General features: G+C 37.5%; 1 protein-coding gene across 8 annotated transcripts in view; it reads left to right on the plus strand.

Moving 5' to 3' along the window:
- The window catches only part of LOC112048265 (heterogeneous nuclear ribonucleoprotein L), a 388,713-nt gene that overhangs the window by 592 nt on the left and 361,432 nt on the right, over positions 1–26,689 (plus strand). The gene's annotated exons all lie outside the window — the stretch shown is intronic.

Raw genomic sequence — 26,689 nt, forward strand, 5'->3', positions numbered from 1 at the left:
ACAAAGGCCCGATGTCTAAAGCAAAAATAATCTCTATGCGTAATGTGAGAAGGATAGATTTATATTTACTTTCATTTATAAGGAAAGTATGGTAAAAATTCAAATGAGTAATTACAATATGAACTCTGCTATATTTATATACTTGCAAAATACATACTGTTAATTTTTCTATATAATAATTTAATGAATATTTTCTCAAATATAATTAAACATTTAGTGCTTGATTAGGAACATTTCAAGACAAAAATATCTCTTAGGAACCATTCACACCTATTTATGCCCAGGTGCAAGAGTTTTAGGTTGATTTTATATCTTTAAAAAATGTTATTTACTGTTAAATATAAAATATCAATAATTGATTTACTTTTTTTTTATTGAGAAAGAATGCAATAAGAAACCTAATCTAACTTGTCCTTGTACTTTGTTTGTGTAATTATCAACTTCTTCCTTATCCTACTTAAGTGGCAATATATTCTTCTTGTAACTTCTATCATTCATGATTTATTCCTTCTACAAACATATCCTCCTATAATAATAATAATAATTTATTTGCTAAAACATGGGTAACAACAGATACAATAAATACAAAGGTCCAAACATGTTTTGCCACGAGTTAGGCTTGCAAATATTTTAAAAATAAGTAATTTAAATATTCAATTATTATTACATGCTGCATGTTAATTTGATTGAAAATAAAAATTACCATAACTATACCAATACTGAAATTCTTAAGTAATAAAAATAATAAAATATTTAATTTAAGTGTATGTCAAATTGTAAAAATATAATAAATAAGTAAAATTGATTTCAATTTATAAAAGTCATTTAATTCGTAAATACTATTTTGGCTTTGTACTATGTGGCTTTTCTGTAGTGTTTCTTTCTTGTGTCCTGCTACTTACAATTTCAACATTCTTCTGGTAATATGACTTTCATCCTTCCATTTTACATGTTCATACCAAGTTAACCTTTTACTCCACAACTAGAAGCACTTTTAAACTTCCCTTTATATTATACTAGCCGCGCGGTTTCACCTGCGTGGTTCCCGTTCCCGTAGGAATACAGGGACAATATATAGCCTATATCCTTCCTCAATAAATGTGCTATCTAACACTAAGAATTTTTCAAATCGGATCAGTAGTTCCTGAGATTAGTTCGTTTGACCAAACAAACAAACAAACTCTTCAGATTTATAATATAAGTATAGATTCATTCCTTATTTTATCTTAGTGTCAACAAACACATTTCATTGACATTTATTCTTCTACTATAAGTCTATTTCTATATTTATTACTAAATCAAAACTTCCAATAAATCAGTCTTATGTGCTTTATCTTTTTTTTTCTTTTTTTCTTACATTTCTATTTATATCATTCATACAGACATCATCATCTCCTTACCCTTATCCCACTTAAGTGGGGTCGGTAAAATATGTCAATCTTTTCCATTCGTTTCTATTACTCGTCAACTCATCATCCACTCCTTTTACACACATGTCCTCTTTCACACAATCCAACCATCTCTTCTTTCCTTCGTCTCCTCTTATGACCTTCCACTTGCACATTCAACATTTTTCTCCATACCAAGCTAACCTTCTACTCCTCAATTTTTCTGTCACTGGCGCCACCTTCAGACTTCCTCTTATATACTCATTCCTTATTTTATCTATTCTTGTCACACCACATTCAGACAAATGGTTGAAAATATTTTCAACCACTATGTGGTCTCAATCTCTTCTAGTGTGTGGTTAAATATGTTGGAATATTATTTGTTGTACATGATTGCTTTTTAATTTACCAGTAATTAGTTTATAAATAATGACCATTCTTAATTGCTGAAATATTAATGGTATAAAATTTGTTTTACTTTATTTTATTACCTTGTAAAATTTGTGATTTGATGTGTGATGTAAATGAATTAAAAAAATATAGAATTTTGAGTTTTGACTCTATATTCTTTAAACTTTGTATAAAAATATTTTTTTTATTAGAGTTAATAAGATGACACAAAAGCAATTATAACTTGATAACATTTTAAAATTTTTATTTGTAATTTTTCTTGTTCAGAATGCTTAAATGTAATTTTTTGGTTAATTGATAATATGTAATTGCTGTCTAATTACTTAGTATCATGACCAAGATCTAAGAAAATTCTAGACTAAGAAATTTACAGGTAAAGTTAGTAAAGTTTACAGGTTTATTGATATTTGTATGTAATGTATTTTATGGCCTACCAAAATGATCTATAAATAACCCTTTTATTCCAAACTAGCAATCTACATTAAGTTCATAAATGTTTATAACATAATATCCTGCATTTCTTTGAGTCGCCTGACCTAGGTCTCCTCCAACTGCTTCCACTGCACCTTGTTTGCTGTGACTCTGGTAAATATATTGTATTTCATGGTTTCTAAAAAACCAAATTGTGTGCAACTTTGAGGTATCCGCTGTTATAAAAGATTAAAAAAATTGAAATGCTAAAATTAATCATTAAAACCTTCATTGGAAAACACGAAACCTCCAACTAAATTGGAGCAGTAGGTTAACAAAGCCTTATTTTAGACAATTAAATAAATAAACTTTGTATAAAAAAGAAGGTTTTTTCATTTATTTTCGAAGAATTAACAATTTCATAACAAATCTTTCAAACATCAATATTGGTAGGTAGAACAGTTTTTCAATGCAAGTTATTATGTTCAACAAGCTGGTAGTTAGTCAGGTATTGTGTCATTAGCCCTATTGTTAGTTGGAATCACATGTACAATGAATTGCATATTTAATTTGCTATTCTTCGTGAACAGCAGACTTGATCTGATTGAATAAAAAAAGTAAATCTTAAAGGCATTTATTTCTAAAGTTAAAATCAGTGCAGGATTCAGCCAACTTGATGCTCTAAGCAATCTTTCTCTGAAGGCCACGCTATCCTATTTTCCTAATTATTGTAGGTAGTTACAAAAAGTTAATGAAAATAAAATAGTTTAGTAGAAGTGGGTCAAATTAAAATTCTAAGATTTTCTTACATACATAGTTACAAGTGAAGCATATAAAAGCATGTAAAAATAATGATACATAAGGATCATGTGAGGAGGTATAACATATGTATGTTTTATTCCTCCTGTCCTTATCCTATGCTAGATGGGATGAATTTGTGGAAAAAGTGTTTTTTTTTTCTTGATTGTCTCTGATGACCCCTAGCTGGGATGCCCTAAGTAGCTTAATTCGGGTTAAAATCAAAGTGTATAAAATCGCCTGAAATGATCGAAAGTCTTAGTAACTATTAGTTACGTGTAATGTATCGTTCAAACGTCGATATAGCGTCTAAATGACTGTCATTATGTTATACCGGCGAGGGCGGGCAGTTAGCGAGTTAGGTGTAATGCGCCATTTAGGTCTATTGTGGTGCTGAATCACCGGTGTTTAAGGTTGCAAATTGTACGCTAGATTCTTCTTACTACTATATTTTGGACATGGAATTGGGAAGTTATCTCATCATCATTATCAGTCTATTTTAATGGCTCATTACAGGCCAGCAGTGTTGTGTATCTCGGTGTACCATTTGTATAATCAGTCACTACATCGTTTTTCATCGTGTTTTCGTTTTTGCACATATCTAACATTGTTTTTTCAACGAAACTACATAATTATCGTCATTTCACGGAAAGTAAGATGAGTATAGTAGTGGAAGTAGCAATTATTGACATTATTTTAACAAAAAAAACTGGTATTTACGTAGTTATGTTAAAATATTCATGTTAGATGATTGTTAAAACAAAACTTCATTGCCACTTGATGTAAAATGGCGTAGTTATAGGTCATTTCGTAGAAAAAACTATGTTAGATGTAGTAGTGGATTTACCAGTAGGCTAAGGAGGCTGTAGCCTAGGGCGGCAAATTTGATCCAAAAATCTTCTACAGAAATAAAGAAAATGTAACGATGATTTTAATATTGAAACGTACGTCCTGTACAGTCCTGCTAAAATATTGAAGCTTGCCTTTTTCATTGACATAATTTAAGGTAATTATTTATATAATGAAGATTTGCCAATTTCGGCAGACAAATCTTCATTCAACTTTTAACCGTCACAATTCGGCCATTGTGGTGGTCAATTAGCCTAAACCTGTTTATTGTCAAAATGTTCTCTGTGTACCTTACCTATCTTATCTGTGTACCTTATACCTTACTGCTTTAGCTTGGAAACTTCGTTCGATTTCACACCCGCGCAGTCTTTCCCCCTGTCGCTCGCATATCATGGGAGTGTTATCGACGAACTTGCCAGACTATACATCCAAAGTCTTCCAAAAGTAAACAAACTGCCCAAACACCTACACTTAGTTATAATGACAGTGTAGTACGGTATGTCCATTGTCAACTCGGCCACACGTCTCTGTGCCGGCCAATCGGCACGCTCTCGGCACGCCTGGCTCCGCCCCCGTGTGCGCGTGATTCATGCATGCCGGCGTGCTTTTAATGTCACGTGTCGTGTAACGGGAAGTGTACGCGTCTGTCATGCATCACTTCTCGCGAATAACGTATTATAATTGTTGTTGGGTGACAATTTAGAAGTAACTTGATTAATAGTGCAGAAATGGATATGCGTGAAATAGTCGGTATATACTTGACTAGCTGACGCAGCGCAGTTTCACCTGCCTATACGTAGGAATTGGAATGGATTCCGGAGGGTGTGCGTTCGAATCCGGTCCGGGGCATGCACCGCCAACGTTTCAGTTGTGTGCATTTTAAGAAATTTAATATCACGTGTCTCAAACGGTGATGGAAAATCATAGTGAGGAAACTGCATACCAGAGAATGTTTTTATTCTTTGCGTGTGTGAAGTCTGCCAATTCGCATTGGGCCAGCGTGGTGGATTATTGGCCTAATCCCTTTCATTCTGAGAATCGAGCTGATTATGATGATGATGATACGTAGGAATACGGGGATAATAGCCTATAGCCTATTATATTCTTCGATAAATGGGCTATTTAACACTGAAAGAATTTTTAAAATCGGACCAGTAGTTCCTGAGATTAGTGCGTTCAAGCAAACAAACAGACTCTTTAGCTTTATAATATTAGTTTAGATTAGCTTACGCGTTTACGGCGTAAGTTTGGTATGTTGAAACTTTAAAAGGCATCTATCTTCGCTGGTAACCATCATACTGGCAAAAACGTATCGCAGTCAATGGCGTCATTGTCATTGAATAAAAAACATACATACAGCCGAACGTAGAACCTCCTCCTTTTTGGAAGTCGGTTAAATAATAAAACAAGCTCATGTTTAAGAGCATTGAATGAGTTTGAATTTAGACAGTTTTACGCGAGTTTTGCTGTTAATTTAGTTCAGTATATGTTTTTTTTTATTCTCTACAAGTTAGCCCTCGACTACAATCTCACCTGATGGTAAGTGATGATGCAATCTAAGATGGAAGCGGGCTAACTTGTAAGGAGTAGGATGAAATCCACACTCCTTTCGGTTTCTACACGACATCGTACCGGAACGCTAAATCGCTTGGCGGTGCGTCTTTGTCGTTAGGGTGGTAACTAGCCACGGCCGAAGCCTCCCACCAGCCAAAATTTTTGTTATGCTCACTTATCCACATCGTACGTGTCGGACGCATCGCATCAAACGGATTTTTAATTTTACGGCAGATAAAATCCATTCGATGCTATCCCGATCAGTGGACGGAATAATAGTATGACTTTCTATAAAAATAATACTAAAATCCGTTTGATGCCATGCGTCCAATACGTACGATACAAATCTGTGGACGCCTGCCTTTAAAATCAAATCAAATCAAACGAAAAAATAGTTCATAATATATTTTACCTCCATTATTTACGTACCCAATTTATTAAATTATTTTTTCTTGCTTAACCTCCACGAAGTATGTAATTATGTAATTAACAATTTTGTTCGAAATTAAAAAAAAATCCAGCGTCTGTACATTCAATCAATCAATTTATTTATTTGCAGATACATGCATTATATACAGGTGGTCGGTAGATGTAGATGGTAAATGTATCTTGCCAATTTGGCATGCAAATTATTTATTAAGTATTTAATGATTCAAATGACAATTTCACTATTTAAAATTTACATCTTTACAATAATTTTATCGTCGTCATCAACCCATATTCAGCTCACTGCTGAGCTCGAGTCTCCTCTCAGAATGAGAGGGATTAGGCCTAAATAATTTTATAAGTAAACATTTTATAATTATATTGGTAGGTACTTTGTACTGTTTTGTTAATATACTTAATTACGTAAGAGATAAACAATAATACATATACAGTCGCAGACTAAAGCTTGTATATTAAATCTTTGATCATTCATTCAGCAAGAATCTTCCACCCACGTGCCGGTGCTATAAGAGGAATGGCGTTCTACGTTGATATTTACCTTGATATTTATAGTTAATAATGTTTATGTACGTTGAATTTAATATCTTGATCAGCGGTTCTCACACGTTTTTGGTGACGGAACCCTTTTGGACGGCGAAATACTTGACGGAACCCTACAATAAAACAATTGTTTTTGTAAATGTATTCTTTATTTATTTATAATAAAAGTACAATGAAACAGTTACTACTTATTACATACTTAGTAAGTTACTACATAACAAGTATAATAATAGAAGATATTATAAAAGAAAAAAAACTAGTGGGAGGTATGAAACTGTTTTTTGATGCATGATTCGACCTGAGAGAGGTGTGTTTACTTTTTTCTAAACTCTCGCGGAACCCCTACAGGGGCTTCGCGGATCCTAGGGATCCGCGGAACACACTTTGAGCAGCTTTGAGTATAGGTGATCTAGATAATGTATGTTGGACTGTAAGTAAAAGGTACTGGGTGAGATTTCTGTTCGGTCTTGTACCTAGTATAATATTTTACTAATATAAATGCGAATGTTTGTATGGATGTTTATTACTCTTTATATATAAAAATAATAATATGATAAAAAGTAGCCTATGTGTTAATCCAGGCTAAAGTATATCTTCATACCAAATTTCAGCTAAATCGCTTCAGTAGTAGCGGCGTTAAAGAGTAACAAACATCCAAAAATCCAGACATACATCCAAACATACATTCAAACATCCATACAACTTTTCGGGTTTAGTAGGAAGTAGGATAATTTATGATTAATAATCCTATTACCCTCCAACTAGTCGGGAAAGACTGCTAGGAGTACGACAATAGACCAACGGGACGGGGATCGAACCAGTACCCCTCAGTGATGCGACCGACCGCTCTTACCGTTGAGCTATTGAGGCTCAAATTGAATGGATTTGATTGTTATTGGAAATAGAGATGGATTATATCCTGGATTAATGTATAGGTTGCTTTTTATGCCGGAAAATCCATGGTTTCCGAAGGATTTGTTGTGAAAAGCTATATTTCACGTGGACGTTCTTTAGTAACTGATTCGCGAGGTTTCCGTAAATAGGATACGGATACCACGAATATATTATTAAATAATACATTAGGAAATTTAAGCTAACTTATCCTAATAACTACAAATCATGCTGATGTGGAATGGTGGTGGTCAACGATATATACTAGAGATATGGCATTAGCTCGTCGAAACTGGGGCGGACAAATGTGGCTAATTGTCTTAATTTAATTTAATCGTTAATTAAACAACAAAAGTTATTTAAACAAACAATACGTAAATATATCTACAATGTCCAGTTATGTGTTCAGGAAGTGTAAAAATATTATACGTATATATATATAGTCTAAGGAACCACAAAATTGTGAATGTGTGCGCTCAGTGGAGTAGCTAAATTCGGATCAGTTTTTGCGGTGATTTTGTAGGCATTTAACATATCTATAGTATAAAATATCGTTGGTGGTGCTACTGTTATAGTATGTTTTCTGTGCTACTTACTTAAGTCTCCCAGGATAACCACATTATCAGCGAGGCAAGTAACTCATTATCAAAAATCTCTAAGGGTTCATTTACACGAGCGGCAACTCTACCGACGTCCGCAGTCGACTGCAGTCAGCGACGTCTCGGCGGCAGGCGACGGCACTCTACTGCAATCGGCGACGTCGCGGCAGCAGGAGATGGCGTCGCTGACTGCAGTCGGCGACGCCGTCGCCTGCCGCCGAGACTAATACGAGAGATGAAAAGGACAATAAGAGGTTTAAAATGATATTATTTCTTCATAATATTGTTTCTGAATAGAGAATGTATTTAGGTATCTACTTATGTTTACAATGCAACACGCGATGTCTTGATAACCTATAAATTATTTAAATCAACACAATACTCTATATTTGAACGAGTTATCAAAATACAGCGGACGCCAAGAAACTATTGAACCATTTAACTGATACAATACGAATTTGGGTTACGAATGTTTCGCATAAAGCTTTATGGTTTATAACCACTAATCGATTGGGATTTGAGTTTAATGTAAAATTTATACTCTATGGATGTTATAGAGTATAGACTTATCTTCTATTTATTGTTTATGGTAGTAATTTTGTTTCGGTGCGTGTTCTACTTTGATGTATTATGTTTATGTGCCTTCTTATTCTTATCTGCCTATTATTTTTTACATTGAATGAGTTTGAATTTGAACGGTCGTATTTCCAGAACGGTTGAGTTTGTTGTGGTGTTATTAGACCTGGTTTTAGGAACACTCGTATTCAATATCGTATTCAATCAAAAGATTTTTTTTTTCTAATTTGTTCGTTTAATATTTGGAACTCAGTAAAGCAAGATAGGCTAGACTATTGCATCTGTCAAAAATTCATTCATTAAAATGAAAATTTCGTGTTAGATTTCAGTGTTCAAAATATAGTATTTTTGCGTACCTACTATATATTTCTTTAACAGTAGGTACATAGTACGCCGATCCGAAATACTACTACTACTATACCTATATTATAGTACGGTTGGCAGTTAGTCGTGCCCGCCCATTGTTTTCAATAAATAACGCTGAAGAGTTTCGTTTGTTTGGATAATCGCGCTTATCTCAGGAACTACTTGTTAGAATTGCATTTTTTTTGTGTCCATTTATATAATGTCACGCTATGATGACTATAGTCAAAGCATCAAGAAAAAAGCATTGGAAACCGTTGAAGTTACATAAAAATCAATCTCTTAACACGTTCGCTGCAGCACTGATTTTTCTGTACCTTACTCTAGTGCGTTACGAGATTTTTTGACTTCATACTAAAACTTGATGTGGTGTGGTACGAGGTCCGTCGACCTCGTAACTCTTGAAGCAGCTAGACGTACGAGGTCAATTGACCCCGTACCGCAGCGAACGTGTTAAAAGCTCTAAAAGGTTTTCCACGCAATTGAAGTCACGAGCGTTCTCTAGTAAATGTATACACGCATGTTTCCATAAATCCGTTTTCAAGTTTTTCGTGGCCATTATATAACAATCATGAATGTTTATTATCATAATTAGTCGGGGCCGTCCCTCGGAACTCGTTTGCGGTCAGGAGCCAGTTAAAATAAACACAGTAAGCACCAAACTGACAGGCTCTGTTATTAGATTATGTAAAGCAGTGGATTCTCGCCTCATTTGAATGCGCTGCGGGGACGCTGCGAACGGGGTTCAACTTACAAAAGAGACTGGGTTGTGACCTCGGTTACTTTTGCTTTAGTAACACAACGATTCAAATAACTGTATAGCTTAAGGAATCGATCTCCATCCGCTTTTGTATCTTTTTTTTTATTCTTTACAAGTTGACTACAATCTCACATGATGGTAAGTGATGATGTAGTCTTAAGATGGAAGCGGGCTAACTTGCTAGGAGTAGGATGAAAATCCGCACCCCTCTTAGTTTATACTCGACATCGTCTTTGTCGGTAGGGTGGTAAGTAGCCTCGGCCGACCAACAGCTAGACTTGGATCAATTAAGATCGAACCCAAGATCTCCATCTTGTAAATCCACCGCGCATACCACTGCGCCACGAAGGCCGTCAACTACTGTACGATGTACTCCCAAAAAAGTCATTCGTTCCAAAAATTCTCAGTAGTAGGTACAACAAAAGTGATGTAACCTCCGTCCGTGATCATTACTTAGTAGGACTTTAGGCTTTCTTTACTTTTGAAAGGGAAAGGCCGTTATGAACGTTTCTGGACTAAATTCTGGATATTCTAAATAAAGTTTAAGAGTATCTACCCTAAATCGACGAACGAGTTTGACAGATTTGATGAGAATGAAAGAAAAAACGTATGCACGGAAAGTGCATCTGGAAGGCAGTGTCAGATTAAGCAGGCGCGGGTCCTGAAGCAAATGTAAACAGGGGGCCCTTTTAGGTTTGAAAAACGAAACAATATACCATTTCGCATGTCCTTCAGTCATAGTAAATTTTCTATAAATTCGCTTTTGTAATTATAAAATAAATAATCTCCAAGTATTCAAGAAAATGGTCGAAAATTTATTATTACCATTTGTCCTTTTTTATTTCGGACGTGGGGCCCCCTTTGGGCGCGATCCTTTAGAAAATGCCACCTACATGGCTAATCCGGCGCTGCTGGAAGGACGTGGTCACTGCTCCCCTACGGTAATGAGACATGTATGTCGGTATCTATAAAAGCGATTGTACAATATACCGCATCAGCCAAAAGTCTCTGTTGTACAAGACGTGTTCCAAAGAATTACGAGTATATTGAACCATAACTAAAGACAGAAATAACATCAGGTCACCCTGCTGCCGGCTTTCGTGCGAGTCAAAAATCCCACTTACTATTTAGAACGCAACGTAATAAAAATCAACGTATGTTGCACTTTTTAGAGGTCGTTGCATCGTATAGCTTAAATCACATTTAACGTTTGGCCGAGAGCCGGTGACCTGTTTGTTTAATGTTTTTTTGCAAGATGTATGTTTATATTAGTCATGCAGTGAAATATTTTCGTCGAAGATAATGAGAATTCAGTTATTTTGAGGTGAAATTACGGGCATATGTTTTAGTGAGTACCATAGATGGGTTAAAAATTGGCATACTTCGATAAAAAATATGCACGTTTTCACACTGTTAATGTTGAAATTCCTTAAATCAACGACCTGGCCACGTGTCCCGGGCTCTGCTCACAGTTTTTCTCTCTGTCACACGGTGGACCAGGCACCCGCACGGTGAATCCATGGAATATTAAGACATTCGTCTCTTTCATATCGTACGTTTTTGTTATTTGTTTGTTTTCGTTTTATGATTACGAAAATAATTTTTTAAAGAGTTTTGTGATTGCGATGCAACTTGATTGCATTTACTAGTGCCCTTACCAATTGCAATAATTTTGCACTAAAGTTAATTCCTAACGTCTAACTTTCTCAACCATCATCACTTCTTATAATAATTGTACCGAATTCGAAGGTTTTCACCTCCTACTTTTTGGTATCTTCCTCTTCTTTAATAGAAAAAGCAAATGACCTCAAATATGAACTCATTGCCTAACACAGCATTACTGCTGCTTAGCGGGTGAGGGTAAGCTACATGACAAAGAATCACTGAAAATACTGATACTATTGAGGCATTTTGAGAATAAACCATGTTTAAGCTCTTGTAACAATAAGTTCACTTGCTCTTGTACTGAATATATCATGGGGCTAATTTTGGAAGCGATTCAAAACGACTTAATGTCGCCGTGTAATTGGTGAATTCATGTGACACCGACGCATTCTGTACACATCGTTTGCGATGCTTTACTGTGTTGACGTTTTGGATGCAGATTAGTGGGAATTTGCGTGCTTTTGGAAAATGTCATCATCATCAACCCATATTCGGCTGACTGCTAAGCACGAGTCTCCTCTAAGAATGAGAGAGGTTAGGCCACTAGTCCACCATGCTGGCTTAATGCGGATTGGCAGACTTTAAACACGTAGAGAATTAAGAAAATTCTAATATGCAGGTTTCCTCACGATGTTTTTCCGTCACTGTTTGAGACACGTGATATTTAATTTCTTAAAATGCACGTAACTGAAAAGTTGAAGGTGCATGCCCCGAACCGGATTCGAACCTACGCCCTCCGGAATCGGAAGCTCGGTCATATCCACTGGGCTATCACGGCTCCTGGAAAATGTACAAAACCTAATTTCCACGAATGATGTATTTTTTAAAGAATTCTTGTTATTAAATTTTGTGTGTTTTCTTTAATTGATTAGCTATTAGTGTATTTAATCATTACAAATAATTGGATAACCATAGTAAAACCAGCAATAAAATTGTTGCAATTGTTGTTGTTGTTTGTTCAGTCAATTTATCGAAGAGGGTGGGAGGATTAGGTTAGGGTATAAAAAATAAAAAACTAACAAACCTTCTGGCGACATCCATAATCATAATCTGTATGCTTTTCAGAGTTCAAAACAGTGAACTGAATGCGATATCATGCACACTCATCTCCTCATAGCGCCTGGTCTATCTCTAAATAAAGTAAAGATATCGCATTTATTGTGGGTAATATTTCAAAATACACTAGCAAAATTTAACGAATAAACCAATTACTATTAATAATTAATTATTCATTAATTCTGAGAATTTTCTGACTACCCGCCTCCCCTCTGTTAGGATCATACTATTACAAGTTAACCTCCCCTAAAGTACATTAGAGTAGGAACGGTAAATAAACTGTTTTTAACTCAAAATAAACCGGTTAAAGTGAAACCCGCAGTGTATTTTATTTAACTTTGAAGTTCGCCGGGCGGTATGAATTCCAGCAAGGCATCCCTTTGGAATTGTAATTAAACTTTTCTGGGTAGTTATATTAATTTGTTGGGGTTCCTTTTGCAAAAAAAATAGGTTTTTTTTTTATTAATTTAGCTATAATTAACGTCTGACTGACTTGATGATGTTGTGTTATAGTAGGTACAGATAGTCACTTTTTAATGTTTTTAATCATCATTAACAACCCATATTCGGCTCAGTGTTGAGCACGAGTCTCCTCTCAGAGAGAGGGGTTAGGCTAATAGTTCCACTACGTTGGCCCAATGCGGATTGCCTGACTTCACACACGTAGATAATTAAGGAAATGGGGATAATGACTAGGTTTGAATATATTGATTTTTATGATACATTCGGGTAATTAAGGTCAATGTCTAATTTATACATAAAAAGCAACGATTGTCTGGATATTTGCAAAATAAATGAGATCATAAAATTTCAAAATCTATTAATAATCTTTTATCGTAATTAGATGAAAATTCATACAGTTTTAGTTTCTTTACATTAAATGTGACTTTTTTCAATATGAGAACTATAAACATAAACGCACAAATAACAAAGATATTAGTAATTTTGTTTGAACGCCCATACAAATCTAACGATCATTACATTACCTACGACGTCATTAGTTCGTGCCATTTTGTATGGGACGTTTTTCAGGGATCCGCGGCAGCGCCGCAAATTTGACCCTTTAAATCCCTGTAGCTTCGAAAGTAATGATCGCAGATACCCTGTTCCTTTTACAAAATTGCTTTACTATTAGCATACTCTTAATAGCATACAATTTAAAAAACTGTCATCATCCCTATTCTCAGTGCATGTTGGTTCCCTCACAATGTTTTTCCTTCCCCGTTTAAGACACGTTTTATTATTTTTTTATTACAACTGAAAACTATAACTGATAGAACCGTGATCTTAATATATCTGTTGCTGCTCCCCTAGGCACTTCCGACCACTGTTTGGTGAAGACTGTATCAAATTTTTATCCTCCCATCCCTAACCCTAATGCTAAGAGGCGGGTGTGGCGATACAGGTCAGCAGATTGGGATGAGATGCGGCATTTCTTTGCCTCTTATCCTTGGCAGCGAATTTGTTTCTCTTCCAACGACCCCTCGACCTGTGAAAGCGCTATATCGGATGTGATTCGTCAGGCAATGGAGTACTTTATTCCTTTTTCTGACGTGTCACCTGATAGCAAGGTCTACCCATGGTACAATGCTGATTGCGCCGCTGCGGAAGCGCAGAAGCGTTCTGCATTTGTGACGTGGGTTAATGCGCGCGCTCACAAGGCTCCAGACGTCAAAAAACTAAAAAAAGAATTCAACTTGGCTGCCAAGTCATGCAAAAGGGTTTTAAAAAAAGCTCGTTTTGACCGTACTAATCGCATCGGACGTAAGCTTGCTACGTACCCCAGTGGTAGTAAAGCTTTCTGGTCCCTCGCGAAGTCGGTCGAATCGAATTTCTGTCGTCCTTCTCTACCGCCCCTGCAAAAACCTGATGGGTCTCTGGCTGTCACTGCAACAGACAAAGCTAACTTGTTAGCTTCTCTGTTTGCAGAAAATTCACGACTCGATGCTGGGAATACTCCACCCCCGACCCTTCCTCTCTGTAACTCAGTTATGCCGGAAGTACGTATTCGTCAGCGTGAGGTTCTGAAAATACTACGTAACCTCGACGTGAATAAAGCTAGTGGCCCAGATGGCATCCCTGCAGTAGTTTTACGGAATTGCGCCCCTGAACTGTCTCCTGTCCTGACACGTCTTTTTCGCCTTTCTCTGGAAACTGCTCAAGTCCCTCGGTCCTGGAAGGTTGCTAATGTGCAGCCGGTACCCAAAAAGGGAAGCCGTGCCGAACCGGAAAACTATAGGCCAATAGCCATTACGTCCTTACTTTGTAAAAGTATGGAACGTGTGCTCAATGGCAAACTCCTTGCATACCTAGAAGAAACCGAACTTTTATCCGACCGTCAGTATGGCTTTCGTACAAATCGGTCCACTGGCGATCTTCTAGTATATGCCACCCACATCTGGGGTGAAGCCATTGAGAAACAAGGCGAAGCCCTTGCTGTTTCCCTCGATATTTCCAAGGCTTTCGACCGGGTATGGCATGCTAGTCTTCTTAGCAAACTACCGGCGTACGGGATACCTGATGGCTTCTGTAAATGGATTTCTGACTTTCTGAGGGAACGGTCATTCCGAGTAGTAATTGACGGATGCTCATCTGACCTAATGGCTGTCAATGCCGGTGTACCTCAGGGGTCTGTTCTCTCCGCTACACTGTTTTTGCTTCACATTAACGATCTGCTGAATCCCGGTATCTTTGGGTACGCAGATGACAGTACGGTAACGGAGAGATACATGTCAAACTCAAGAGCCAGCGGTGCTGAAGTCCTAGAGCTTAGAAAGGCCCTGGTTGAGCGCGTTAACTTGAACCTGGAGATGGTGTCTGACTGGGGTGACGCTAATTTGGTTCAGTTTAATGCAGCAAAAACTCAGGCGTGTCTTTTTTCTGCTAAAAGGAGCCCTTTCACCTTGGCTCCCACTTTCCAAAGTATATCCATTCCCATCTGTGATAGCATCGAGCTATTGGGTGTTAACATATCCTCCAATCTCAACTTCGGGAAATGCATCGAGAATAAGGCCAAGACAGCAGCTAAAAAGTTAGGCATCCTAAACAAGGTAAAGCGGTACTTCACATCAGAACAACTTCTCACCCTATATCAGGCACAAGTTCGAACCAGCATGGAGTACTGCAGTCACCTATGGGATGGCTCTGCTAAATACCAACTCGCTGCATTAGACTCGGTTGATCGTCGCGCTAGGCGTATCATAGGTGATGAACCGTTGACAAGGGCAAAATTGCAAAGTCTTCAACACCGACGCAACGTTGCCTGTCTATCGGTCTTTTATCGCATATACTTTGGAGAGTGTGCACAGGAACTTTACGATCTAGTTCCTCCGTCCCCATTTTACCACAGAACAGCGAGACGCCGTGAAAAATGGCATCCTTTTGTTGTCAACGTGCAATCAACCCGCACGAAACGTTTTGCGTCAACGTTCCTAATAAGAACTGCCAAAATGTGGAATGCCCTTCCGGCGTCTGTGTTTCCTGACACGTATAATTTGTGCACCTTCAAGGTAAGAGTGAATAGGCATCTTCTAGGCAAGCGCGCTTCATCTTAGACCTCATCATTGCTTTCCATCAGGCTTGATTGTGGTCAAGCGTAAGCCTATACTACATAAAAAAAAAAAAAAAAAAAAAAATATATAAATTCGATAGGTCATGAAATCTCGAAAACCACTTGATGTAAGTACAAAGATAAAATTTGGCAAGGATTTGGGTGGTTTATAGTTAGTAGATGTCCGCTAAGAACGGATTGTGCATGAGGGCCAGATTAAAGAGGTCTAAGGGCGGACGGAGTCGCGGGCGTCCGCTAGTTATTATATATTAGACTGAAATAACTAATTGAAATTAGCTGGGAATCAAACCCAAAACCTCGTGTTAGCTACGCTTATAGAAATTTGTCAGAGATATCTGAAAATATTAATAAATTTTTCTAGTCATATTACAGCATGAATTTAATAGTTATTTCCATCAATTAAGAATTATTTTTAGTTTTCCCATCACATGTGTAAATATTTATAGTTTTTATGAGGCGTCAAAATATAGGTATTCGTTTATGGAGGCCGGAAATTGCGCATTAGTGGAAAAAGCAGGCTACGGTATTGCCTATGCGATGAAAATACGAGTAGGTACGTATTTTATGTGTACCTACCTACAGTATCGATTAAGGTTGTTAATATTGTATCGCTACTTTTTTTTTACTTTCATCATATGTATACGCTTTTATTAAATTCAAGATTATAGAAAATTCTTATGATAAGGTTCTTAAATAACTTCTTAAATAATCTACTATTTAAAAATAAGTCGGGTTTTCCTTCCTGACGCTATAACTCCAGAACGCACGAACCGATTTCCAAGCTTTTGCATTCGTTAGAAAGGCTCCGTGAGGTTTATAGCAAAGAAAATTCAGGAAAAGGTAGGGGTAGGGTACCCCTACCTTTTCCTGAATTTTCTTTGCTATAAGTAGAAGTAGTTGAATGTTTACATCGAGTTTCACGCGGACGAAGTCGCGGGCGTCCGCTAGTGTATACTAATATTGTAAAGAGGTAAAGTTTGTGGTATTGTAAGAGGTATTCTCTAGACCTAATCTAGAAGAATCTCTAGCTCTAGTCTAGAAGAGCCGTGATAGCTCAGTGGGTGTGACCTCTGCCTTTGATTCCGGAGGGTATGGGTTCGAATCCGGTCCGGGGCATGAACCTTCAACTTTTGTGTATGTAATGTAGGTTGTCTCTCAAACGGTGAAGGAAAACGTCGTGAGGAAACCTGCATACCGGAGAATTTTGATATTCTCTGCGTGTGTGCGTGGTAAACTATTGGCCTAACTACGAGTACTATGTATAAGACATCGTTGATTTACTATGGGTTATTATAACCTTCACACCAGCGTTCTGCTACAACGCGAGTATGAAAGCCAGCTTCAGAGAAACGCTAGTACGAAAGCTGTAATAGCTCCCCAACGTCTCCACTTCCGTCATCCCTTACTAAATACGTACAACTAAATACACCATTTTGGCACCCCACGCTGTAATTAACGCGTCACCCCCATTTCATATAAAAACGTAAAGGGTGAACTACTACACTAACTGTGTGGGAATGTATGGGAAATTTTTCTTTCATCCTAACACCTAAATTGCCACCAACTATCATTGTGGAGACTTATGAATGTAAGCTAAGTCTAAAGAATTATTATTAACTAGCTGACGCCGCGCGGTTTTACCCGCGTTGTTCCCGTTCTCGTAGGAACGCTAAATATAATATGCTTCAAAGGTAGGTCGTTAAATTGAAAAGAAGAGACAATTTGGGTGACCTAGCTACCTACATCGCGACGAATTTTGAAATATGATTTTCGGTGCGGCAGTGACCTTAATTTGTTTGGATGGAAATTAATTTTGGTCATTAGCTACTTATTAGAGCTTGCTAGTTAGTTATTTGATCTGTGGCGCTAAATTGTGACCAAGTTAAGAAAAATATGTATAACATGAAATTGAAAATTTTGAAAAACCTCTGAATGTCATGAAATCATTAATTACACTCTCGATCAAATCATCAATATTCTCTTTCAGTACGCTTTCATTTGAGATCCCACTCGAGTATATTTGCAGACATTCGGTTATTCTTCCCCCACTATTTCCCCCCCCCCCCCCCAACAACTTTTAAACGGTTCAACCGATTTTCGTCAAACATGTTTAAGAGCACTCGCACATTAGTCACCTTTAATACTAAAAAAACTATGAAATGGCTTCATCCGTGACGTACAGACACGTCAAACTTATAACACCCCTATTTTTGCGTGGGGGTTAAAAATATTCAATGGTGGCGGAGTAGTCCCAGTCCCATCTCTTTCGTCCCAACGCAACACAAGAGATAGCGGTAATTTCGGTTGCACCGCCATTGGTAGAATTTTGTCTATTTCTCGTCACGGGATCATCTCATTGGTCGCATATTAGCGATGGTGATTAGCTAAGAGTTAACTTTGCTACCTAAGCCTCTTTTTAGGGCTTACCTAAGCCTTTTTTTAGGGTACAGCAAAACGGAACTTTTTTACCTACAGGATCATTCCATTTTCCGTCTGTCTGTCAAGACTATTTATCTCAGGAAGGAGGTATCAAATCGAATCAAAATTCATAGGTTACATACTTCCTGTTACCCTAGAACTATGAAAGGCAAGTAATATCGTGTTATACAACAGATGCCTAAGCAAATATCTAAGTAATGTAAATAACAACATAAAATCACAAAAAACTGAGTCTTTATGCAAGAAACGACGGTGCAATTTCTTAATTAAGTTAACCGTGTCGTGCGGGGTATCGTATGCAAGATCTTCGTTGGCGCAAGCTTATTTTAAACTAGTAGACGCCGCGCGGTTTCCACCCGCGTGGTTCCCATTCCTGTAGGAATACGGGGATAAAATATAGCCTATAGCCTTCATCGATAAATGGGCTATCTAACACTGAAAGAATATTTCAAATCGGACCAGTAGTTCCTGAGATTAGCGCGTTCAAACAAACTCTTCAGCTTTATATATTAGTATAGAAGTATAGATTATTTTTATAATGTGTTGTTTCGATTTATGGCGAAGATAGGTTTGTACGGAACCCTTGATAGGCGAGCTCGAACCACACTTGTCCGGTTTTTTGTTAGAGAATATAATATTCGCATAGCAATAAATAGAATTCCATGCCCCCCGCGCGGACAACGCATCAGTCACCAGCTGTCGTCGCCCACGGTGTCAGTAGTTGATGTATGGTGGGCCGAGTCTCCTGTCAACGGATTTGCTTCGCGCGCAATTATCATATTAGTTATGAGTTTTTTTTTTTTTTCAACATAGTTTTCCTATTCTTCTGTTCCCGAACGAAGGCTCGTCTTGAAATGTAGTAGTAAGTTTTCCAGCATAAACGCTTCATCATTATCAACCCATATTCGGCTTATTGCTGAGCTCGAGTTTCCTATCAGAATAAGAGGGGTTAGGCCAATAGTCCACCACGCTGGCCCAATGCGTATTGGCAGACTTCACACACGCAGAGAATTAAGAAAATTTTCTGGTATGCAGGTTTCCTCACGATGATTTTCCTTCATGGTTTGAGATACGTGATATTTAATTTCTTAAATCTTAAAATGCACACAATTGAAAAGTTGGAGGTGCATGCCCCGGACCGGATTCGAACCCACACCCTCCGGAATCGGAGGCAGAGGTCATATCCATTGGCCTATCACGGCTCTCCATAATAAACGCTTGTGTGTAAATTATTTAGTGCTTCATCATCATCAGCCTCACACTAATTACATAAAAACCACTTTCGCACCCACTCGAGCAGGTCCAAGGACTTGTGACCCTAGAAGTAGGTTTAAGGGATCCCTTTTGAATGCATAAACACTCACCTCCCCTGCTCGACATGTTATCCATGCCCACACTAAACAATTATGATCAATAATTACAACATAAACATCATCAATAATTACAACAAAACATTATTGCACAAAATCACGAACGCGACTAGCAGCGTGACGGTGTCCACGCTGCCTAACAAACAACTAAGCTCGAGTCATCAAATACCCTCTCATTTATACCAACACTATACCTCCCTTTCACAATAACAAAAATAATGAATTTTAATACCACCCGTAGAAGAAATTAAAGAAACAAATATTATAAATGTTAAAGATATAGGGTCCAATAAAATAGATATAACTAAACTTATTGAATTAAATGAAATAATTTCCCACTCTAATCTACGAACTTGTAACATTTATTTTGTTAAAGTCTAATAAGTAGTTTAAAGAGTTACAATTAGGAGACTGTTAAGTAGACATATCCATACGGTCAAAAAGCTGTATAAGAGTAAGGAACACGTCCCAAAATGGTTAATAGCACACAACTCCCATTGGAAAACTTGCATCGTATATTATCGAACACGGCGATTTGGTAGCTATTTGAATGTAGGTCACGTTCGTATCGCACCATCTTCGCTATCCGCTAATTGGGGAAGCAATTACCCTAATTACCCTCTCTGGCAGAAAATTATGCAGTTTGATTTTTCAATTTTAACCACCTATCACTTACGCTTGTGTGCATTGATTATTGTGGTGTATGGGTACGTATGACTCACGAATATATGTCAAGCTAGTAATGGCCCCGTGGTTTCACCTGCGTTTTTACCGTTCCCGTGGGAATAAAATATAGCCTATGACAGTCTTGTATAACGTGGCTTTCTGTTGGTAAAAGAATTCTTAAAATAGGTCCATTAGATCCAGATATTACTTCCAAAAACCTCACAAACTTTATTTCTTTATTGGCCGATGCACCGCGTTTTCACCAGCGTAGTTCCAGTTCCCTTGATAATACGCCTGAAATATAATATATGCCTGTGACACTCAGAAATAATGTGGCATTCTAGTGGTAAAAGAATTTTTAAAATCGGTCCGTAATCCTGATTGCCCTACACCACAAACTCCCTTTTTTATTATAAGCATAGAAGTATAGAAAGGCGATAGTTGTAACTTTGTTTGTATTATGTTTGTTACTCTTTAACGCCGCAACTACTGAACCGATTTGTCTGAAATTTATAATGGAAATAGATTTTACTGTGGATTAACGCATAAACTACTTTTCATCCTGGAAAAATCCACGGTTCCCGAGGGATTTGTGAAAAAATAAAATTTCAGGCGGACGAAGGCGCGCGCGTCCGCTAGTATTACCATAAATTCTAAAATACCTAAACAGAAAATCTAACAAAATCCTAATCCATAATCTACCGGAGCCATCTTCAAACTGCGCCACAGAGGGTCGAGTTCTCCGAAGTACACACCCAGTAAATTACAAATTCCGAACTTCATTTCAATCTAATTTCACTGCGATGACTAATTATACATCTCGCATTTTGCAAGCAAGACCACAGCGTAAATCATGGTAACAGCCCATAACTGTCTCGCTGGGAGACAGATAGGGTCCCTTCTGCGTAATTATTTACACTTGGAGCAGTTTTCGCGTCTTGGTTTTCATGAATGGAGTGATTGAACAGCGAGACTGTGGCTTATTTTTTACTGTGGCCCCGCGGTTACAACCGCGTAGTTCCCTTTCCCGTGAGAATACGGCGATGAAATATAGCCTAAGACACTCACAAATAACGTGGCTTTCTTGTGGTAAAAGAATTTTCAAAATCGGTTTAGTAGTTGTAATATTAGTATAGACTAGCGATCGCCCCGCGTAGTCCTCATTGATGTGGGACTGGGAATACGGAGACAGTAAAGTCTATATTACTCGCCGATAATGGAGCTTTACAGTGGTGAAAGAGTTTTTGGAATCGGTTTATTGCGGCTTGGGCATGAAAACATGCTTTATTAAAGTGTTTTTCAGATAGGGTACGGTGATAGTCGCCTGTATGAGGTTCATATTACCTATCGTGAACCGCGGCAAACTTTCAAGAATTAAACGAACTGCAGTTATCTGTCTTATTGTTGTAATAGGCATATAGGTACCTCCTGTCTTTATGCCCTGCACTACCAATCGCTCAATTGAATCCTGATTTCTGAGATGTGGCCAAAAATCTTTAAAATGCCTAAAAGCGCACAGAGTATCTCTCAGTGAGTATCTCTTTTATGCGAGGTATTTAGTAGGTATTTAGTATTAGGCTTTTTTTTTTCTTTTGTTTCCCCAACAAATACGAACCAATTAATCATTCTGATCAAAATAAACATTGACACGGAAGGGGCGCGGGGTGATGCGGGGGTGCGTCAAAAATGACGAATCTGGCTTTTACCTTTCTAAGCTAGTACATTAGAAACGTTTTAACCGACTTCCGAAAGGGAGAGGCTCGTGATGTGTTTATGTCAAATATCTCCGAGATTATTAAACTTATTATTATTTTAGGCAAGGCACATTTGAAAAATATCCTTATAGAGTTTTTTTTTATTCATTACATGTTTACCCTTGACTACAATCTCAACTGATCGTAAGTGATGATGCAATCTAAGATGGAAGCGCGTTAACTTGTTTGGCGGAAGATGAAAATCCACACCCCTTTCGGTTTCTACACGACATCGTACTCGAACGCTAAATCGCTTGGCGGTACGTCTTTGTCGGTAGGGTGGTAACTAGCCACGGCCGAAGTCTCCCTCCAGCTGGACGAATTAAGAAAAATTCAATCGGCCCAGCCAGGGATCGAACCCAGGACCTCCGTCTAGTAAATCTACCACCCACACCTCTGCGCCACGGAGGCCGTCAAAATATTAGATTGCTATCTGGATATTTTTCAAATGTGCCTTTGACCTTTTCACCTACGTAGTTCCAATTCTCATGGAAATGCGGGGATAAAATAACCTATGTTATTTGCTGATAATGTAGCGTTCAATTGGTGAAAGATTTTAAAATCGGTCCTATAGATTTGGAGCCTGTTCGTAACAAACAAACGGAAAAGTTTATAATATTAATTTAGATAGACGAAAGTTGCAAGATTTATCCGCATAACTATTAACATCTGCAAAGTATACTTTTGGTATTACGTTCGTAGGTAGTGAATTTATACTGTAGCTACATACGCGTCCGCGGAATATCGACGAGTTAGTGTACAGACTATTAAATAAGCCCCAAGATTTAGGATTTAGTATCGACAATGTAACCGATCAAATATCGGTTACATTGTCGATTTAATTAAAGCGAAAGCGATTTAGTTCCACTTTCCTTATACGCACTGCAAAGATGTAGAATGCTCTTTCAGCTTCAGTTTTCCCCACCACCTATAATATGGGTATCTTCAAGTCAAGAGTGAATAGGCATCTTCTAGGCAAGTGCGTTCTATCATAGACTGCATCATCGCTTACTATCAGGTGTGATTGCAGCTAAGCGCTTGCTTATCTATACTAATATTATAAAGCTGAAGAGTTTGTTTATTAGTTTGTTGGGTTGAACGCGCTAATCTCAGGAATAACGATTTGAAAAACCATTTCAGTGTTTCAGGAACAAGGCGGATGAAAATACGTGGCGTCAGCACAAAATAAAAAAATAACTCAAATGATTTTGTCCGTTTAAGTTTTTTCACTTGTTAAATAAAATAGGAAACTTTCAAAAGCATGTTACAATAGCAATGTAGTTATTTTGAAAAGCTTTCAGTTTGGAATGCAAATTCCATGGCCCCACCATACCGGTATTGAATATATGTGGACGAAATCGTACACCCGGGACGTTAGACGGACAGGCATCAAGCGTACGCCATTAATAAGACAAATGGACGCGAATGTGTAGCTAAAATAAGACGTCATCACACTGTTTACACTTCCCGTGTTGAGACGACACGTTTATTTTGTCGTATTACTTTCCCACTTTCCAGATGGTTCTTACCTTTTGAACTTTATGCGTTAAGACGACACGTCTATTTTGTCGTATTATATCACTTTACCATTTTCTAATGGTTCCGACCTTTTGAACTTCGTCTTAACAGTATTTTCTGTTGAATCGATTTTATTTTCCGCTTATGGTCTCGATTTTGTGAACTCCACTTCAGTCATATTCTGACGATTACTATTTATTACTGTGTTGGACAGTGATGATGTAATCATCAATCTTCAGGAAGTAGAAATAATAATAATAATTGGTTAGTGATTGAAAGTGCATTTTTTTGTGAACTCGTATCAGATCACTTAACCAATATCTAATGGTTCCGACCTTTTTAACTTCGTGTTTTGCTATTAATAGGATTTTTTGTCGAATCGTATTTATTTTCTTATTAACGGAACTCCACTCAAGTTCTGACTAGTACTGGCGAATACTATTTATTACTGTGTTGATGCAATCTTCATGAAGTAGGAATAATAACAATTTGTGAATTATTCAAACAGCGTCTTTTTGTGAACTCCTTTTCAGAATAATGACTTCTGAGTGATATTTTAAACTTATTTCGTGGTTGTTCATTATGAATGTTATTTAAACGGGTACATACCACGATAAAACGACGAGATTTTTATTGTCGATATTTCGACCCAGTTGCATGGATCGTGGTCACGACGGGACTGAAGTTGCGAGATGAGAAGTGAAGTCAGCTGTTAGGGGCAAAATCGATCTACCCTCTTTCTTGTTCTTTTTCTTTTTTCAACGACCTCGCGTTTTTGGCTGTTTAGGCAAACCACACTCACGACATCGCTTTTGTTATTATGCGTGGCGCATAATAACAAAAGAGGGCGCCGCGACACGCATAATAACAAAAGCGATGTCGTGAGTGTGGTTTGCCTAAACAGCCAAAAACGCGAGGTCGTTGAAAAAAGAAAAAGAACAAGAAAGAGGGTAGATCGATTTTGCCCCTAACAGCTGACTTCACTTCTCATCTCGCAACTTCAGTCCCGTCGTGACCACGATCCATGCAACTGGGTCGAAATATCGACAATAAAAATCTCGTCGTTTTATCGTGGTATGTACCCGTTTAAATAACATTCATTCTGAGTGATAGTTAATTGAGACAAACGAAAAAAACTCGACGTTTTTACAGTACTTGCAACAAACACTAAGCTTGAAAAATTTCAGCAAATAGGATTTTTTATAAAGTTTAAACTTAAGGTTGTCTGAAAGAGGTCACTGCGAAGCGATAAGGCCGCCTTTTTGTATTCTACTTCTTATTGACTTATTTGTTCGTTTCCTTGTTTTGTGGTGTACAAATATAGCCAGTGCACAGTAAAACCAACTGTGGTTTGTGTTGCATTATGGTTAGGCCCAATGTCAATATGTATTATTGTAATCACCGCGTTGCAACGACTTGCGATACGGATGGCTTCAGTTTGCAAAGCGTTGGAGCCGTCGACATCTCTTGTTGTGTAATTCTTTATGGGTTACTTGGGATAGGCGGGGAAAGTGACTCGAGTGGAAAAGGGGAGTGTTTGTTAATAGCCAAAAGCGCTTTTAACCCTACATACAACGTTCACAAGTGCGTGACTTCACTCAAGGTCATTCTCTGTCATTCTAGGGTCTTATTTTGGTTACAGTTTTATTTGTTAATTAAGTTGTCTTGACAAATGTCGTGAATCATACTAACCTTTGTTCGACATTAGTTTTCTTATTTTTGTTATCATTTCTGAGTCTGCTAAAATTATGTAGAATAATAAATAAATAAATAATAAAATATTATGTAGGTACATATTTATTGTGAAATTAATAAGCATGACGTCGTACAATGGAGATGTGCACGTGTACGCAGGGCGTATACAATTTATAGTTATTTGTCCGTCTATCCGCTAGCTGTAACGTCAGAAATGGGTCACGTCACCACGCGGATGTCACGCAACACTTCACCGGTTTATTGGCTTTATTGGTCCGGATATATCGTGTGACGGATTTGGTCGGAATTTCACTTTTTACGGTATTGATTTTCGACCAACTCCAAAAATGGAGCCCTTGTTTACATACGAGTAACATTGTGTTGTACGAACTATGAAAATTATGTAGGAGAATATCATCACCATGTTTGGCTCACTGCTGTGCTCGAGTCTCCTCTCAAAATGAGAGGGGTTAGGCCAATAGTCAACCACGCTGGCCCAATGCAATTGGCAGATTTCACACACGCAGAGAATTAAGAAAATTCTCTGGTATGCAGGTTTCCTCACGATGTTTTTGTTGAAAAGTTGGAGGTACATGCCCCAGACTGGATTCGAACATACTCTCCGGAATCGGAGGCAGAGGTCATATCCACTGGGCTATCACTGCTCTGGAGAATAAAAGTACTTTTAAATTATTTCAGAAAATAAATATATATCAGATGTGTTTACTTAAAACTCTTTTAAATCAAGCCTACTTTAAATAAAGACTTGCATGATTCAGTCGACACTCAACCAACCATACTGATCTACTATAGGTAGGTTATGATATATATATATATATATATATATATATATATATATATATTAAAAAATAAATGATGATGAATGAAAAAAAATAAATGATAAAATATAAATGATGATGAATGATTAATAAAAATGTCAGATAAGTAAAACGACGTTTGGTTGTTAAGTCTTCCTCACAATTACGTAAAAGCGGAAATTTAATACCAACAGCGCACGCAACTTTTATTTACTCCTGCAGTTAATTAGTGAGAAAATAATTACAGTTACTCGTGCTTAATTAGCTTGGTATTTCATATCGCCGTTTCATAGTGCTGTTGTTCATGAAAAATTCAGAATATTTGCCAGTTATGGCTCTAGGTCTGGCAACTAGTTCATTATGGTAAAATGTTTTCTGTTCTCAATTATGGGTTGCTAGCTGACGCCGCGCGGTTTCATCTGCGTGGTTCCCGTTCCCGTAGGAATACGGCGATAAAATATAGCCTATAGCCTTCCTCGATAAATGGGCTATCTAACACTGAAAGAATTTTTCAAATCGGACCAGTAGTTCCTGAGATTAGCGCGTTCAA

The sequence above is a fragment of the Bicyclus anynana genome, chromosome 18, assembly GCF_947172395.1.
Source record: "Bicyclus anynana chromosome 18, ilBicAnyn1.1, whole genome shotgun sequence".
NCBI classification, from domain to species: Eukaryota; Metazoa; Arthropoda; class Insecta; order Lepidoptera; family Nymphalidae; genus Bicyclus; species Bicyclus anynana.